Source organism: Coptis chinensis, chromosome 4 (genome assembly GCF_015680905.1).
Source record: "Coptis chinensis isolate HL-2020 chromosome 4, ASM1568090v1, whole genome shotgun sequence".
In the NCBI taxonomy this organism is placed as follows: domain Eukaryota; kingdom Viridiplantae; phylum Streptophyta; class Magnoliopsida; order Ranunculales; family Ranunculaceae; genus Coptis; species Coptis chinensis.
Genome location: NC_141459.1, coordinates 60,615,244 through 60,633,308, shown reverse-complemented (window position 1 = coordinate 60,633,308; position 18,065 = coordinate 60,615,244). Strand labels below are relative to the sequence as shown.

Sequence of the window (18,065 nt, the reverse complement as noted above, 5' to 3'; positions counted from 1 at the left end):
CCAACACGTAAAATGTCTTTTCGAACCAACACAGTAATCGTTCGAACCAACACGTACAGTGTCTTTTCGAAACAACATAATGACATTTCGAAAGGACGCACCTTTTCGGCATAAAGCAACATTTCAAACCGTTACCTCTTTCTAAAGGTTTCTTCTCTCTCTTTACCTAATATTTCAAGTGAAACCCATTTCATCTCAAGTGGGGTAACTTGGGAAACAAATTACTCATTCATTTCTAAATGGATTTGTGCAAATTCAAGTTCCATGTGTTCACTACACTTTGAACTTTCAATTGGACATCCATTTTTCTAACAATCCCTCACATGAATGAAGATTTGACTTCTTCTATTATAAACATTGAATATTTGTTCTATTTCAAATGAAAAGTTACCACATCAGGTCAAGTAACATGGGAGGACTTGAACTTACCTTAGTTAAAGATGATCAAATTTAATTGGACGATCACTAGACTTCAATTAATGTCCTTGAACTGTCAACCGTTTGTATAAACCTAGACAATCATCTTCACATAGTACCTTCTTGAACACAGTTGGTTCTCACATTTGTGTTCATTTTGGCCTTGAACACTTCTTGGTTTCAGAGAGTGCTTTTCAGACATTTTCCTTAACATTCTTATAGAAGCGGCCCCGTTTCACACACACATAGGTGATTTCTATCAAGAGTATTGATAAAAGTAAAATAAATAGTTTTACCCACGAATAAATGATGAAACTCCAACGCAAGTAAAACTAAAACTATTTTCGTGTCTATTTATCAAAGATTTCTACTCTCGAATGCTATCGCAATATAGTGGGAATAGAATATTCGTTCCACTCCTAGTTCTTTAGAATTCAATGTTTTCTAAGATTATCGGTCTATCCAAAGTTAATGAGAGTAATGATGGAAATTATACTACGATGGAAATTATAATAACAAGATACGATAATTCAACAACTAATACTAAATTGATAATATGATAAGGACTTAGGGGGGATTGATTCCACCTTAACTCGACTTAATCAACTAACAAAGAAATGTCGCAATCCAAATTTTAATGCTTTCGCATAACAAACTGGTAAATCTAATCCCTAATTATTCATGGCAATCTCTACCAAATATTAATTAGCATGTGAAGCAATCAAACCCATTCTCATGGTGAACTAATTACTTTCTAGAATTGAATAGATTATCACGATGATTTCTAAGCTAACAAAAATCAAGTTTTCATCAAGGCTTTCTCAAACCCCTCTAATGGAGGTTTTAGCCTTGAATCATCATACTATCATTTATAAACCAAGAACAAGAAAAAAAGTCATTATTGAATAACTAATTAAACTTTCTTAATCTAAATTAACAATAATCTAAGATTCAAAAATGGATTACAATTGAAATTTAAACTAATTTAGAACTAAGATTATGAAAACTAATTATCAATTTAAAACAACTAAATCTATGAATGCAAGATTGAATTCGAAATTAAAGATTGAAATATAAACTAAGTATTTTATTCTAAGATTCAAAACTTGTTCTAACGACTAATAAAATTGACAACTAACTAGATTAATCTATATAAACTAATTTAATGAATTAAAACTAATTATATATTACAAAATCTAAGTTTTATGAACTAGAACTAGGTTTAGATCTAGATAAAGAATTAGGGGAATTTGATTCCATCTTGAATCCAACTTAATAAACTAGTATAGATTGTTGTAATCCAATTCTTACGTTCTTACGATATGAGTTGGTCGTTCTAATCTCTAATCAATCATGGCAATCTCTACCAAATAATGACTAGCATGTGAGGAAGTCCAACCCATTCTCATGGCGAATCAACTACCTTCTAGAGTGCAATAGACTCTTACAACTAGTTCTACACTACACAATCAAGTTTTCATCAAGGCTTCATCAAACCCCTCTAATAGAGGTTTAGCCTTGATTCATCAAACTATCATTTCCATTTGAATTTGAACAAGATATAATATAAAGATTCTAACTTTACTAATATAAAGTTTCTAATCAATAATTCAAAACTAAATTAATACTAAGAAATGATTAACAACTAAAATATGAATTTAACAATACTAAAACTAAATAAGAATTTAATCACTAAACTAAATTGGAATTAAAAACTAATACTTTATTATAAAACTAAAAATGATTCTCAATTAATAATTTACTTGTTCTAACTAATCTATTGCAAAGTAAAAACTAGATCTAAAAACAATAATTGAAAACTAATTTATGGAATGTAAAACTAGATCTAGAATTATATGCTAATGGCTACCTAATTTTCCAGTTCCTTAAGAGTTAAGTCTTGTGTGTTGAAATGGAGGAGACCAGATCCACATTTTCATGCATGGGCTGAGGAGCCATGTTTTGGGCCGGAAAATCGAGCCCAAAACCCAATTTCTTCAGTCCATAGAGGCCTTTTCAGCTGGATTTTGCTTTAATAGGATTTTCATCCACTTTTGCTCCTCTGATTGGGTTAACCTTTGAACCATTGGAAATCCCTTTCCGATCTGGTCGTTTTGACATAAGGTAGGCCCAATTTCGAGGTCTAAGTCCAAATATACGGCCTTCTAAGTTCTCATTGACTTTTTTGTGCTACCGTCCTCCAAGGCTGACTTTGACTTTTCAGCTTTGACCGAGCTTTAAAAAGGCTTTTTCTCCTTGAATCTTGGCCTTTAATCACAGAACTTCTTAGCAACCAACCCTTACTCCTTATCTCGCCAAAGTGATACATTTCTGCACATAATTGACTCCAATGCCTGAAATACATAAAAGCACGTAATCAGCATTAACTCTTATTTATTACTCGCATAATTGGTCTAAAAGTATTATTGTTAGGGGGTTTAAACTACAGTTTTGGGCTCTTATCAAACCACCCCCAAACAGCACATCGCTTGTCCTCAAGCAAATATGAGAAATTAGAATAAGTGACTAAAAATGGAGTTCTAACTACTCTCGTTTCGCCGAGTGCAATTGCATTGACCATATGCAACAAAGCCTTAAACCACTAGGAATTCCCTAGTGGACGAGTTATAGCCTCACGAAAGTTTTCTAGTGAAGGTACTCACAAACTTCATCTATACTACAACGACTAAGAAATAAAACTATTGTTTCCTTATTCATGCCTCAACTATCTATATATCTCACTAGCAATGAATACAGAATAATCAAGTCAAAACCTAAGCTAATATATGCATAATAATCAATCATCTATGAATAAGCATATATACAATGAGTAATACTATGAAATGCACTAGCAGGTCCGTTTATGAAAACTCGGAATAGCGTCCTAAAGTAGGTCCTCGCATAAATGTCAAGACAAAAATACTCTGAGCTAGAGATCTTTATTAGGTATTGTGGGGATTAGGAGATGGTTTAAGAAGGAAGAAAATGGATATTCAAAATGGACAAGTCTGAGATAATAGATTCTTCATATTATGTAACTAGAGAAAACCTTGTTCTTTACTTTTGCTTCTACACTTTGTTTCCATCCTTAGCCATATTTTTTTTCCTTTTTCTTTGGCTTTTGACTCCTTTGATTCTATTTTTGGAGTTCTAACTTTTTATTTTCTATTATTTTTTTATTTTTTTATTTAGATGGAAAATTTCTTTTCTTATCTGAAGCAACTAACAAATTCTTGATTTCAAAGGTCTTTCTCTTTTCTATTGTTCATCTCTATTCTCAGACTCATTCAAAGAATGGGTAGGCTAATATTTTTTTATTATTATTATTTTGTTTTGTTTTTGTAACAGGGTAAAGGATTTGCGGTTTATGAAAGGCTAAAGAAAGGCTCAGAGGGGCAACTAGCGGAAAATAATTCATATGTTTGAATTTCTGGCTATATCGATCCAAAGAGGGCCTAAATTCTCACTTAGGATATGGTATAGTGATCAAGCAAGTGGACGTGTGATTTCTCTATCCGGATTTTACTTCTCCCTTGTGTCATTTCTCAAATGTTACACTCATATAAGGCTTTAGGCTATATTCTCACAGGATTTGTAGAATAAGTACTATAGCCTAGATTTTAGAAATTTACTGCCAAACAATTATAGATACTCATCTAATATATTTATAGATAGATGCAAAGATTATTGCCTACATATTAACCTAAGTTTCTAAAAATTATTCTAATGCAAAAGCTACGTGAGACTTCTAGATTATTCAGAGCATAGAGAAAGAAAACAATACCAATATTCCTAAGTGTATAGCATAACTTTTTCTTTATTTATTTTGAAATTTTTGAATTTTTACTAGAAAACAAGTGCATACTGTACATATCTATATCCTAACAGATGCCTTAATTACACGTGTTTCTATCCCCCAAAACAAGAAGCGTGCTTTGTCCTCAAAGTATATAAATAAAAAGGGTAGAAAAATACCATGGAAACGCGTGAAATTCTGGAACATCTGCAAAACAAGGTTAAAACATGCTAATATAGAAAAATAAAAACAGACACAACTCTATGTGAGTTCCACCTGTTATGGGGTTAACAAGAATTAAATTTCTTAGGACATAAACATACACTAACTGAAACTAAAAACTTACCTTAACTCCCCTTTAATTGTCATCTTCATCATCTTCTATTAAGAAATGAGGTTCCTTCGCATCCTGCCATGCCATGGTAATTTGCTAGGCTTCACGCCACTTATTGTCTACTATAGCTAACCTGTCAAGCGCCACTTGGTCGGATGCTGTGTAAGGTGCAACCTGATGAGGTTGTATCCTCAACCCTTGCCAAGTTATTGCATGGAATGATCGAATAATACAATTGGTGGGTCACAATATCGACCCAAACCCAATCCGTGAAGCGGGCACAAAAAATAGGGAAGAAACATAGCATAATATGACAAATTAAAACAGGCATAAGAAGGTACTTATGCCTCTTGCTATGGGCTCGGCCTAAACTAGACATTAGGGTCTGGGGAATATCATAGAGTGTACGTCCCCCAGCTAAAGCAAAGAAAATATCACAAGTTTTGTCATTCACAGAAGAATAACGCCATTCCCCTCTAATATTTAGCATGATCCAAAACATAACAGTGCCCACGTTCATAGACAGACTACCAAGGGCGACGTTATAATCCCCTTGGTCCTTTATCCTAAAGATTCCTACCCCGTAATGCTCATGCAAATCCTTATAGTTATACATGTACATATTATCTACCAAATAGACCCATGAGTCTTGTATTTTAGCGGGCATATCAAGTCCAAGAACAAAGGCTAGTAAGAACCTGGAAATTTCCATCAGTTCATCCATCTGGTCTATCAAAGAACTTATAATTATCATAAAAATAAGATATAAGTGAGAGAGAATAAAGTTCATCAGGTCTTACCATTAGCGGTTCCCAGCCTACGTGTATGATAATTTCGCGAAACCAAGCACCATAAGTGTCACTTTGGAACAATTCTTCAAAAGATTGTTCTGGTATGATACGAGGGGATGTCATCACAACACTACTCTCCAGAACAGCTGCAACCGATCTTGGAACAACCCATAAAATATTGGAATTTTTTGTGCCTACGGATGTCAGAGCGCAGGGAGCTCAAACTATGCCTGGGTAGGGTGCGGGGTGCGCTTTAGTCTAAGTTGAGTGACAGGCACTTAGGCGCAGGGCTCGCTCACTTTTTGCATGGGATGGGCGTGAGTCGCGCTCAGGTGAATTTCGAGTTACAGGTGTGCAAGCGCAGGTGGTGCTCAACTGAGGCGCAGGAGCGCTCCGTGGAGCTGAAGTGTTAAAGTGAAGAAGAAAAAAAGGGAAACTTGGGAGTGAAAGGTGAGAGATGAAAGTGGGATGTAGTGTGGGTTGTGAGTGTAGAATGAAGGAAGTTTATATAGGTTGTGAGCTTCCAAAACGAATCGGCAAGTTGCCAAAAAGTTTTAAGGCAATTGCCAGAAACAAAATATTTCCGAAACCGAAAATGGAAACAACCCATATTCTTGATTCTAAAACAAACCTAATATCATTTAGATTGAATTTAGAATAGTAACTTCTAAACTCTTTTAGATTTCATCCTACCACCATATCTACTCATAGCCTGCCAATATCGGCAATATTCCCAACAATCACTCCAAAACACCTTCTAAAATTGAGGATCATATAAAAATCATGCTAGAATAAATAATACCACCCCCAAACAATTCGGGAAGGTGGGATTAACAATAAAATCAATGCACAATTTGAAAAGAACCAGATTAAAATAAAAATTCAAATTCAAATACAATTAACTACTGAATTCAAATTTAACTATGGAATTCAAAAATTAACATCTGAACTAATAAAAACAAATAAAAAACAACATCAACTCAAAATATCCCTAAACCACACGCTGCAGGTAGAAGATGGAGCATGAGATGAGGATGGGCCCTGAGCTCCCGATGGGCCTGAGACATCCGTCCTTCGGCGATGACGCTCGTGCCTCACAGACGCCTCCTCAGAAGAAGAACCCCGTGGGGTGGGAAGCGTTCAAGCATATCTTCTCAGAACTTGTGTTGTGCTTCCATCATCTCTTCCCAATGCTCATCCTCGCGCTGGGCATGAGTCTCATAGTTAAGATGTATGACAGTCTGGCGAGTCCGGAGGTCTTCACAAATTGTATTAAGAGAATGCATGCTACGATGAAGCACCGTCATGCTTTCTACATCAGACGTACACCTCTCCAAGGCATCGGCATCAAAATATGTCATGTCCTCTTCATCATCATCCGAGTCAGTCTCTTCCCCTACCCTCTCTCCAGGCAACCTCTAAACCTTCTGAACACAATCCGTATGCTATGACATTCGTATGCAACTTAATCATAGTATGCTCAGTTTTCGGAGTTGCTCTCAAACTCATCATGATCTTTGTTATCAAAACGGGGAGAGGTGCAATACTCTTCCCAACTCCCCTAATCATATTAATCAAAAACTCGAGAATACAGAATTCATACTTCTGCTCCTGGAGTATCCATAGAACGTGAAGGCAGTTCAAACTGATGTCACTGACCTTCTCCTTCCCGATGACATTCCTACCAATCCACTGAGCTACAGCCAGTTGGTTGGTTCGCAAAGATGACTGGCAAACACAATGCGAGCTCGCATTGTAGTTCCCCTCCAAAACCGTCGCGTTCATCCGAGGCTTGATCCCACCAAATTGGGATTCCTGCAATGTGGCGTCGAGATGGCGTATAGGCGGAATGCTTAAAATCTCAACCAGCAACCTCGTAGATACTTCTCTCCTCGTCCCAGCCACCTTCATGAAAATTTTCTAACCATCCAACTCTCTCTTCTTTTAGAATTGTTCGACCAAATCGGAGTGGTAGAAATCATCTGTCGAGTACCACAACCTATTCCAATTTCTCCTAATCATCTCGTCCCAAAAAAATGGCATAAAGCGGGCGACAGTAAAAGCTTGTTCCGCCAAAATTCGTCGTCTTTGAGCCATTGACGGTTGTCGACGATTTGTGGGTTTTAAAAAGGTAGGGAAAGAGTTTGAAACCAAACTCACTTAAAACAATGGGAGGAGGCGCGGTGGTGGTTCGATTATTTTTATAGTTTGGTGATTTTTTTGTTTATTTTCGGTGGTTCAAAAGATTGGGAATGGTGGTGGAGATGTTTTGTATTGGGTGAAACTAGTTTGGTGTGGTGTTGTTTAGGTTTTCTTTTTTCTTTTTTCTTTTTTTTTAATGTTTGGTTAGGGTTTAAAATTTGGTAATGGAGGAATTGGAAAGAGGAAGAAGAAGAGCGTGATGCGTTCTTGGTTCGTACTATTGAGTTGGGCCAAGCCCAATCAAATTCAGAAATGCCCATTTTGTCCTCATGCATGCAAAAATTAAAATTGGAATTCTCGACTCGTTACCGGTCCGATTTTTTGCGAATGAGATATGAAAACGATCAAGAGAGAATTTTTCGATCCCCAATGATCCATACCAAATTCTAATCTAACCGCGGATGACATATAGAAAGGTGGAAAATGCCTCGAAATACGTGAATGATGTAAGTTATGCGTATGAATGAAAACTAAATTCATAGGTAATGTCAACCCAAATCAAATTATGATTAAATGGCATAAGTAACAAAAATGGAAAGTTGAACAAATAAGGACGGAAAACCCAACACCCCACCCCCAAACAAATTTTTGGCAACGAAGTTTGAAAATTTGTTATAACGTGTCTTTTAAAGTCAGATTCCCGAGACTTCCTAGATTACTATTTTTATGGTTTTGATATTTTTTTTTTTTATGAATAAGATTTAATATAAGAAAAATGATAAACAATAAAGACATAATTCACACCATAGAAGAACATGACTCAAAAACGTAGAAAACATGCAAGAGTGGAAAACGTGAATTATGTTAAACGTGGACTTAGGATCCGGTACTTATAGCCACACACTCCATAGGGAGGGCCCGGTTACCTAAATGGTGCACTTACCAATATATGAACGTGAAAGGAAGTACACCAAGCAACAAAGGCCAGTCCTCATAGACAGGGTCCTGTCAAAGGACTTCCTCCATATCAGGGGACATTAGCTCGTGAAAATGTTTTAACTGTTGGCCATTGACTTGAAAGGTACTGTTGTCCTTGGGATTTACCAAGGTGATTTCCCTATAAGGGGTGACTTCAGTAACCAAAAAAGGACTAGACCAACGGGTTTTTAATTTCCCTAGAAAAATATGTAGACGGGAGTTGTAAAGTAAGACCTTTTGACCTACCACAAACTCTTTGCGCAAGATTTTCTTATCATGAACCCGTTTTATGTTACCTTTATAATCCTTCGCGAGATCATAAGATTCACTACGGATTTCTTTAAGCTCATTCAATTGCAACTTGCGCTTGACACCTGCCTCATCAAAATTAAAGTTAAGGCTTTTTATAGCCCACATAACGCGGTGCTCCAATTCAACGGGCAAATGACAATGTTTCCTAAATACAAGTCTAAAGGGAGACATACCTATAGGAGTTTTGAAAGCAGTCATATATGCCTATAAAGCATCAAATAGACGCTTCGACCAGTCTTTCCTATCAGGATTTACAGTTGTTTCTAAAATCTTTTTGATTTCCCTATTAGAAACTTCTACTTGTTCGCTAGTTTGTGGATGATACGGAGTTGCTACCTTATGTGTAACTCCATACTTTTTTACTAAAGATGCAACAACTCTGTTGCAAAAATGTGTTCCACCATCACTAATGATGGCTTTAGGAATTCCAAATCGACAGAAAATATACTCATTAACAAAAAAAACAACTGTCTTATAGTCATTGCTATGACAAGCCATAACCTCTATCCATTTCGACACATAGTTCATGACAACTAGAATATATATAAAGCCGTGGGAAATAGGAAAAGGACCCATGAAATTAATGCCCCATACGTCAAAAACTTATACCCCCATGATTGGATTTAATGGCATCATATTACGCTTCGTGATTCGTTCAAGTTGTGTGCAACGAACACATGTCTTACAATGCACTTGGGCATCTTTAAAAAGAGTAGGCCAATAAAACCCACATTAGAGAATTTTAGTAGCTGTTTTCATACCACTAAAATGGCCACCACAGTCTTTGTCATGGCAGAATGAGAGAACCTCATTGTATTCCCACTGGGGAATACAACGTCGAATAATCTGATCCGCACAATACTTAAATAGGTAGGGCTCATCCCAGTAGTATAGCTTAACTCTGTCCAATAACTTCTTACGTTCATTTCTTGACCAATCTTCAAGAATAGTATCAGACGGTAAATATTTCACAATGTCAGCATACGATGGTGCAGAAAAAATAGCATACAGATGCTCATTAGGAAAATAGTCAGGTATGGACTCAGAATCACTATCATCGTCATTTGTAAGTCTAGATAAGTGGTCGGCAACTACGTTTTTGACCATCTTTTGTCCTTTATTTATAATGTGAACTCTTGCAGGAGAAGAATCCATCGGATTAATCTCTGCTTAGCATCTTTTTTTGCGAGAAGGTACCTAAGGGCTGCATGGTTCGTGTAAACTAGAGTCTTAGACCCAACCAAATAAGGACGGAACTTATCTAAAGCATAAAGACAGCTAAGAATTCTTTTTCAGAAGTTGTATAATTTCTTTGAGCATCGTTGAGAGTTTTACTAGCATAATAAATAATAGTGGATTTATTATCTAGTTTCTGTCCCAAGACAGCACCAACTGCATAATCACTAGCATTACACATGAGTTCGAAAGGTTTAGACCAATCGAGAGGCTGTATAATGGGTCCAGAGGTTAAGGCGGCTTTTAAAGTTTCAAAAGCCTATTTACAGATAAAATTAAAATGAAAGATGGCATCCTTTAAAAGTAGATTAGTTAAAGGCCTAGCTATTTTTGAAAAATCTTTGATAAAGCACCTATAAAAACCTGCATGGCCTAGAAAGGCTCTAATATCACGGATAGTCCGTAGTATGTAGAGTCGCTATCTTATCTAGTTTGGCCTTATCTACTTCGATGCCATCACTAGATATAATGTGACCTATCATTATTCCCTTTTTCACCATGAAATGACATTTTTCCTAATTCAAAACCAGACTCTTCTCTTCACACCATGTCAAAACCATAGACAAGTTAGACAGGCAGTCAGTGAACGAGTCTCCATTGATAGAAAAATCATCCATGAATACTTCCATGAAGCGCTCTACCATGTTTCTAAATATATGAAGCATACACCGCTGGAAGGTACCAGGAGCATTGCAAAGGCCAAAAGGCATTCATTTATATGTGTATGTTCCAAAAGGACATGTGAAGGCAGTTTTTTCTTGGTCATCAATATCAATAATAATTTGAAAATAGCCAGAGTAGCCATCCAAAAAATAGTAAAAAGCATGACCAGCTAGACGTTCTATCATCTGATATATAAAGGGTAAAGGAAAATGATCCTTTCATGTTTTAGCATTTAAATGTCTGTAATCAATACAGATCCTCCATTTCATAGGACCATGCGTGGCAACATATTCACCTTTGGCATTACGTACCATGGTAATCCCTGATTTCTTAGGAACCACATGAATGGGACTTACCCATTTGCTATCAGAGATTGGGTATATGATGCCAGGATCGAGTAACCGTAAGACTTCTTCCCTGACCACCTCTTTCATGACAGGGTTCAAGCGACGCTGAGGTTCACGAGAAGTCTTTGCATTATCTTCCAAATGGATGCGATAAGTGCAGACATTAGGGTTAATTCCCTTAATGTCGGCTAAGGACCAACCAATTGCCGAACGATATTCCCTAATCACCCTAATCAAACGTGCCTCTTCATCCTTAGATAATAGAGAAGAGATTATTACCGGGTGACTACCATCCGGATCAAGTTGAATATACTTTAACTCAGACGGAAGAGGTTTAAGCACCGGGGTGGTGGGAATGTCGATAAATGCTTCTAGAGGGTCCTCATCTTGAGTAATGAACACTTGCTTAGGCAGCAGGTCTTCAAACTCAGTAGATAGAGCAACAGAAGGGTCTACAATAGGTGTAGATGATAAACATAAACTTGATAGTTTTAATAATGAAAAAAAGCGATGAAACTCTAAATGCAAGTAAAACTAAAACTGAACTATACTCGGTATTATCAAAGATTTCTACTCTCGATACTATTGAAACAGAGTTGGAATAGAAGATTCGTTCCACTCCTAGTTCTTTAGAATTCACGTTCCCAAGCTTATCAATCCTACTAAAGTCAATGAGTGTTTTACGATGGAATTATACTACGATGGCAATTCAATTACTAAAATACTAACAAGATAATACAACTACGAGAATATTAAGGTTTGAATCTAGATAAAGAATTAGGGGAATTTGATTCCACCTTGAATTCAACTTAATAAACTAGCATAGATTATTGTAATCCAATTCTTACGTTCTTATGATAAGAATTGATGCTTCTAATCCCTAATCATTCATGGCAATCTCTACCAACTAATGACTAGCATGTGAGGAAGTTCAACCCATTCTCACGGTGAATCAACTACCTTCTAGAGTGGAATAGACTCTTATAACTATTTCTACACTACACAATCAAGTTTTTGTCAAGACTTCCTCAAACCCCTCTAATGGAGGTTTAGCCTTGATTCATCAAACTATCATTTCTATATGAATTTAAGCAAGGCATGATAAAAATATTATAACTTTGTTTATTTAAATTCAAATGGAAACTACTCATGCAAGAATTGATTGAAACTAATAATGATAAATAGCTAAATCTATGAATTGAAACTACAATGATTAATGAAAAGGAAACTAGATTATCAAGAACTAACTATTTTATTAATCTAATGAAGAAATAACAATCATTCAATACTGAATTTAAAACAAGAATAAACACTAATTAATTAATTGAATCTTAATCTAGATCTAGAACTATGCTCTAATGGCTACTTGCTACCTAATCTATCTCATGCTTAAGAGCTAAGTCTTGTGTGTGGAAATGGAGGAGACCAGATATACATTTTCGTGCATGGGCTGAGGAGCCATGTTTTGGGCCGGAAAATCGAGCCCAAAGCCTAATTTCTTCAGTCCACAGTTCCTTTCTCAACTGGTTTTGACTTCAACAGACCTTTTGTGCATTTCTGCTCCTTTGATTGGGTCAAGACTTGAACTATTGGAAAACACTTTTCGTGTCGGTCGTTTTGACATAAGATAGGCCAAATTCCAAAACCTGAGTCCAAAGATATGGTCTTTGGAAGTTTTGCTAACTTGTGCACTATTTCTGCCCGCGTTGACTTTTTAGCTTTTGACCGGGCTTTACAAAGGCTTTTTCTCCTTGAATCTTAGCCTTTAATCACAGAACTTCTTAGCAACCAACCCTTGCTCTTTTATCTCGCCAAAGTGGCATATTTCTGCACATAATTGACTTCAATGCCTGAAATACATAAAAGCACGTAATCAGCATTAACTCTTATTTATTACTCACATAATTGGTCTAAAAGTATGATTATTAAGGGGTTAAAACTACAGTTTTGGGCACTTATCAAACCATCCCAAAACAGCATTTTGCTTGTCCTCAAGCAAATATGAGAAATTAGAATAAGTGACCAAAAATGGAGTTCTAACTACTCTCATTTCGCTGAGTGTGATTGCATTGACCATATGCAACAAGGCCTTAAACCATTAGGAATTCCCTAGTGGACGAGTTATAGCCTCGTGAGAGTTTTCTAGTGAAGGTACTCACAAACTTCATCTATACTACAACGACTAAGAAATAAAACTATTGTTTCCTTATTTATGCCTCAATTATCTATACATCCCAATAGCAATGAATACAGAATAATCAAGTCGAAACCTAAGCTTAATATATACATAATAATCAATCACCGACAATAAACATATATACAATGAATAATACTATGAAATGCCTAGCAGGTCCATTTATGAAAACTCGGAATAGCGTCCTTAAGTAGGTCCTCACATAAATGTCAAGACAAAAACCACTCTGATTTTTCTGCTCAAGTTTCGCTACTCTAGTGTGTAGTGGGCACACTTTACCTTACAATCTCAATGACACACAAGGAAGCCGGAGTTGATCAAACACATCTGCCACTTACTATCATACTAACCTATTCCTAATTGAGCTAGAGGTCTTTATTAGGTGTTGCGGGGATTAGGAGATGGTTTAAGAAGGAAGGAAATGGATATTCAAAAAGGACAAGTCTGAGATAATAGAGTCTTCATATTATGTAACTAGAGAAAACCTTGTTCTTTACTTTTGCTTCTACACTTTGTGTCCATCTTTAGCCATATTTTTCTTTTTCTTTGTCTTTTGACTCCCTTGATTCTATTTTTGGAGTTCTAACTCTTTATTTTTTTTTATTTGTTTATATTTTTTTTTATTTGGATTGAAACTTTCTTTTCTTATTTGAAGCGACTAACAAATTCTTTATTTCAAGGGTCTTTCTCTTTTCTATTCTTCATCTCTATTCTCAGACTCATTCAAAGAATGGGTAGGCTGATTTTTATTTTTATTTTTGTTTTATAACAGGTTAAAGGATTTGCGGTTTATGAAAGTCTAAAAAAAGGCTCAGAGGGGCGACTAGTGGAAAATAATTTCATAAAGGTTGAATTTCTGACTATATCGATCCAAAGAGGGCCTAAATTCTCGCTTAGGATATGGTATAGTGATCAAGCAAATGGACGTGTGATTTCTCTATCAAGATTTTACTTCTCCCTTGTGTCCTTTCTCAAATGTTTCACTCATATAAGGCTTTAGGTAATATTCTCACAGGATTTGTAGAATAAATACTCTAGCCTAGATTTCATAAAGTTATTGCTAACAATCATAGATACTCATGTAATATATTTATAGATAGATGCAAAGATTATTACCTACATATTAACCTAAGTTTCTAAAAATTATTCTAATGCAAAAGCTACGTGAGACTTTTAGATTATTAAGAGCATAGAGAAAGAAGCAATATCAATATTCCTAAGTGTATAACATACTTTTTATTTTTATTTTTTAATTTTTTTGAAATTTTTGAAATTTTAACTAGAAAACAAGTGCATATTATACATATCTATATCCTAACAGATACATTAATTACACGTGTTTCTATGCCCACCCCCAAACAAGAAGCATGCTTTGTCCTCAAAGTATTTAAATATAAAGGGTAGAAAAATACCATGGAAACGCATAAAATTCTGGAACATCTGCAAAACAAGGTTAAACATACTAATATAGAAAAGAAAAACTGGACGAACTCTATAGGAGTTCCACCCGTTATGGGGTTAATAAGAATTAAATTGCTTGGGACATAAACAGACACTAACTTAAAGAAAAAACTTACCTCCACTCCAGCGTTTACTCGTCATCCTCATTCTCTATAAAGAAATGAGGTTCCTTCGCATCCTGCCATGCCATTATAATTTGCCCGGCTTCACGCCATTTATCATCTACGATTGCTAACCTATTAACTGCCACTTGGTCGGAAGGGGAGTAAGGTGCAACCTAATGAGGTTGTATCCTCCACCCTTGCCAAGTCACTACACGGAAAGATTGAATAATACAGTTGGTGGGTCTCACAATGTCGACCCCAACACAATCCATGAAACGGGTACAAAAAACAGGGAAGAAACATAGCATAATACGGCAAACTAAAACAGGCATAAGAAGGTAATTATGCCTCATGCTATGGGCTTGCGCTAAACTAGAAAGTAAGGTTCGAGGAAGGTCATAAAACATACGTCCCATGGCTAAAGCAAGGAAAAAGCTGCAAGTGGCTTCCTTCATAGAAGAAAAACGCCATTCCCCTAATATGTTTAGCATGATCCAAAACATAACAGTGCCTACGTTCATGGACAGGCTACTAAGGGCGACGTTGTATTCCCCTTGGTCCTCGATACAGAAAATTCCTGCCCCATAAGCCTCATGCAAAAACTCATAGGTGTAAACATACATATTATCTACCCAATAGCCCCATGGGTCTTGTATTTCAGCGGGCATAGGAAGTCCAAGAACATGTGCTAGCAAGAACTTGGTAATTTCCATTGATTCATCCTCAATGGTGATGGAGAACACTTGTTCTCCATCCGGTCTATCAAAGAACATGCAATTATCATAAAAATAAGATGTAAGTGCTGGAGAATAATGTTCATCAGGTTTTACCATTAGCGGTTCCCAGCCTACGTGTATGATAAATTGTTCAAGGTGGTGCACCTAACAAAACCAAAAATTGTTCACCATAAGCACCATGGGTGCTTTGGAACAAATCTTCGAAAAATTGTTCCAGTATGACTGTAGGAGATGTCATCTCAAAACTACCCTCTGGAACAGCTGCAAACGATCTTGGAACAACCCACAAAAAATCGGAATTTTTCGTGCCCACGGGGGTCAAGGCGCGGGGTGCGCTCAACTGAAGCCTTGTATGGGTGCGGGTCGTGCTCAGGGTAAACTAGACTTATAGTGTTATGGGCGCAGGTGGCGCTCCACTGAGGCCCAGGTGCACTCCGAGGTGCTGAAATGCGGAAGTGAGAAGGAAAAAGAAGGAAAACGTGGGAGTGAAAGGTGAGAGATGTGAGTTTTGTGGGGAGAATGAATGAAGTTTATATAGGTTTGAGTTTCCAAAATGAATCGGGAAATTTCCAAAAAGTTTTAAGGCAATTGCCGGAAACAAAAATTTCTAAAACCGAAAATGGAAACAACCCATATTCTTGATTCTATTACAAACCTAATATCTCTTAGACTGAATCTAGAATAGTAACTTCTAAACTCTTATAGATTTCATCCTACCACCACATCTAATCCTAGGCATGCCAATATCGGCAATATTCTCAACCATCACTCCAAAACAACTTCTAAAATGGAGGATCATATAACAAATCATGCTAGAGTAAATAATACCACCCCCAAACAATTCGGGAAGGTGGGATTAACAATAAAAATAACGCACAGTTTGAAAAGAACCATATTATATTAAACTTGAAATTCGAACAACATTTAACTACCAAATTCAAATTTAACTACGGAATTCAATAATTAACATCCGAACTAAAAAAAACAAATAAAAACAATTTTCCTAAACAACTCGCCACGAGATGAAGATGGTTGAGCAATCAAGGATGGAAATACCAACACCCCACCTCCAAACAAATTTTATAGAATAGAGTTTAGAAAATTTGTTTTAAATGTGGGTCTTTTAAAGTCAAATTCTCGAGACTTCCTAGATTACTATTTTTATGGTTTTAATATTTTTTTACTTTTTATGAATAAGATTTAATATAAGGAAATAATAAAGCAATAAGGACATAATTCACACCATAGATAAACATGACTCAAAAATCGAGAAAACATACAAGAGTGGAAAACGTGAATTATGTTAAATGTGGAGTTAGGATCTGGTACTTACAGCCACACACTCCATAGGGAGGGCCCGATTACTTGAATGGTGCACTTACCAATATATGGAAGTGAAAGAAAGTACACCAAACAACAAAATGAACCGTTTATAGTTAGTTACTCTAGACTTTAACACATAACTAGATATATATAATACCCTACAGTTTGCCATATATCAACAACCTAAAGAGCTGTGGGTCTTTCCATAAATAAATAACATGGAATGCACCCCCAAACAGAATCAAGCACCAAGATTTTCTACGATGCAACTTAGTGAAATGAAAGTGAAGTCTGATAGACCTAGAAAGTAACCAAGCATGCACCTTCTTCTTCATCTTTGAATGAGAGGGTGCCCAAGTGAATGAGCGTGAAAAAATGGATGGTTGTGGAAGATATGGATAAGTTTTAGAAGGAAAGAATGGAAAAAATGAGAATGTGGGTTTAGCACAAAACTCATTCATGGTGTAGGTAGGAACTATCTCAATTCTGAAAATGAAGGTGTCAAGTGCCTTTCCGTTAAGAATTATTTCCGTATTAGGAGGATTTAGAAAATCATTAAGCACAGAAGAAGCAAGAGGGTCAAGTACAAACTCGAGGTTCTTTTGAAAAGGTCGAAGGTATGGAATATTGGTGATGGAAGATGAATTAGTGACAGGATGATGTGATGTGGATGAATGGGGCTCAGCTAGAGCTCTCATGTCTATATCATCAGAAGCCTTGAGATATGCAAGACATTCCTCAATAGGTGGGTCAGAAGAATCGATGGGATAGAGGGTAAAAAATTCATCTTCCATTATAGCGTCAAAGGATGAATGGATGTTGACAGGGAGGGACTCACGAGGTGGCAAGGAAGAGTTGCAAAATAGTTGAAGGAAATCTTCCTCGACTTCCAGGGAGTTCTCGTAGAAGTTGGAACTTCCAAAGGAAAAGAATTTGTGCATATGATTATCAGGAAACATGGTTTTGAAATAATCATGAGATAAGCTCTCCATCATGCAAACCTCTCCATCTGAAATCATATTTGGGAACTATTTTGTCTTTTTAAATACATTTACCTCAACAGAAAGATGGCCAAAAGACATGGGCATCGAACCATCGCAGCAGTTTATGAGCACGTTAGCAGTAGCCAAGAAAGGACGCCCTAAAATGATCGGAACAGAGTCGTTAGCGACTTCTGTATCGAGAATAACAAAATCCGCAGGATAGTAAAAATCCTGAACCTTAACAAGC

At 36.4% G+C, this 18,065-nt stretch overlaps 1 pseudogene; it reads left to right on the top strand.

The window, feature by feature from the left end:
• LOC147504257 (strychnine-10-hydroxylase-like) overlaps window positions 1–18,065 on the top strand; it is a 55,323-nt pseudogene that overhangs the window by 4,706 nt on the left and 32,552 nt on the right.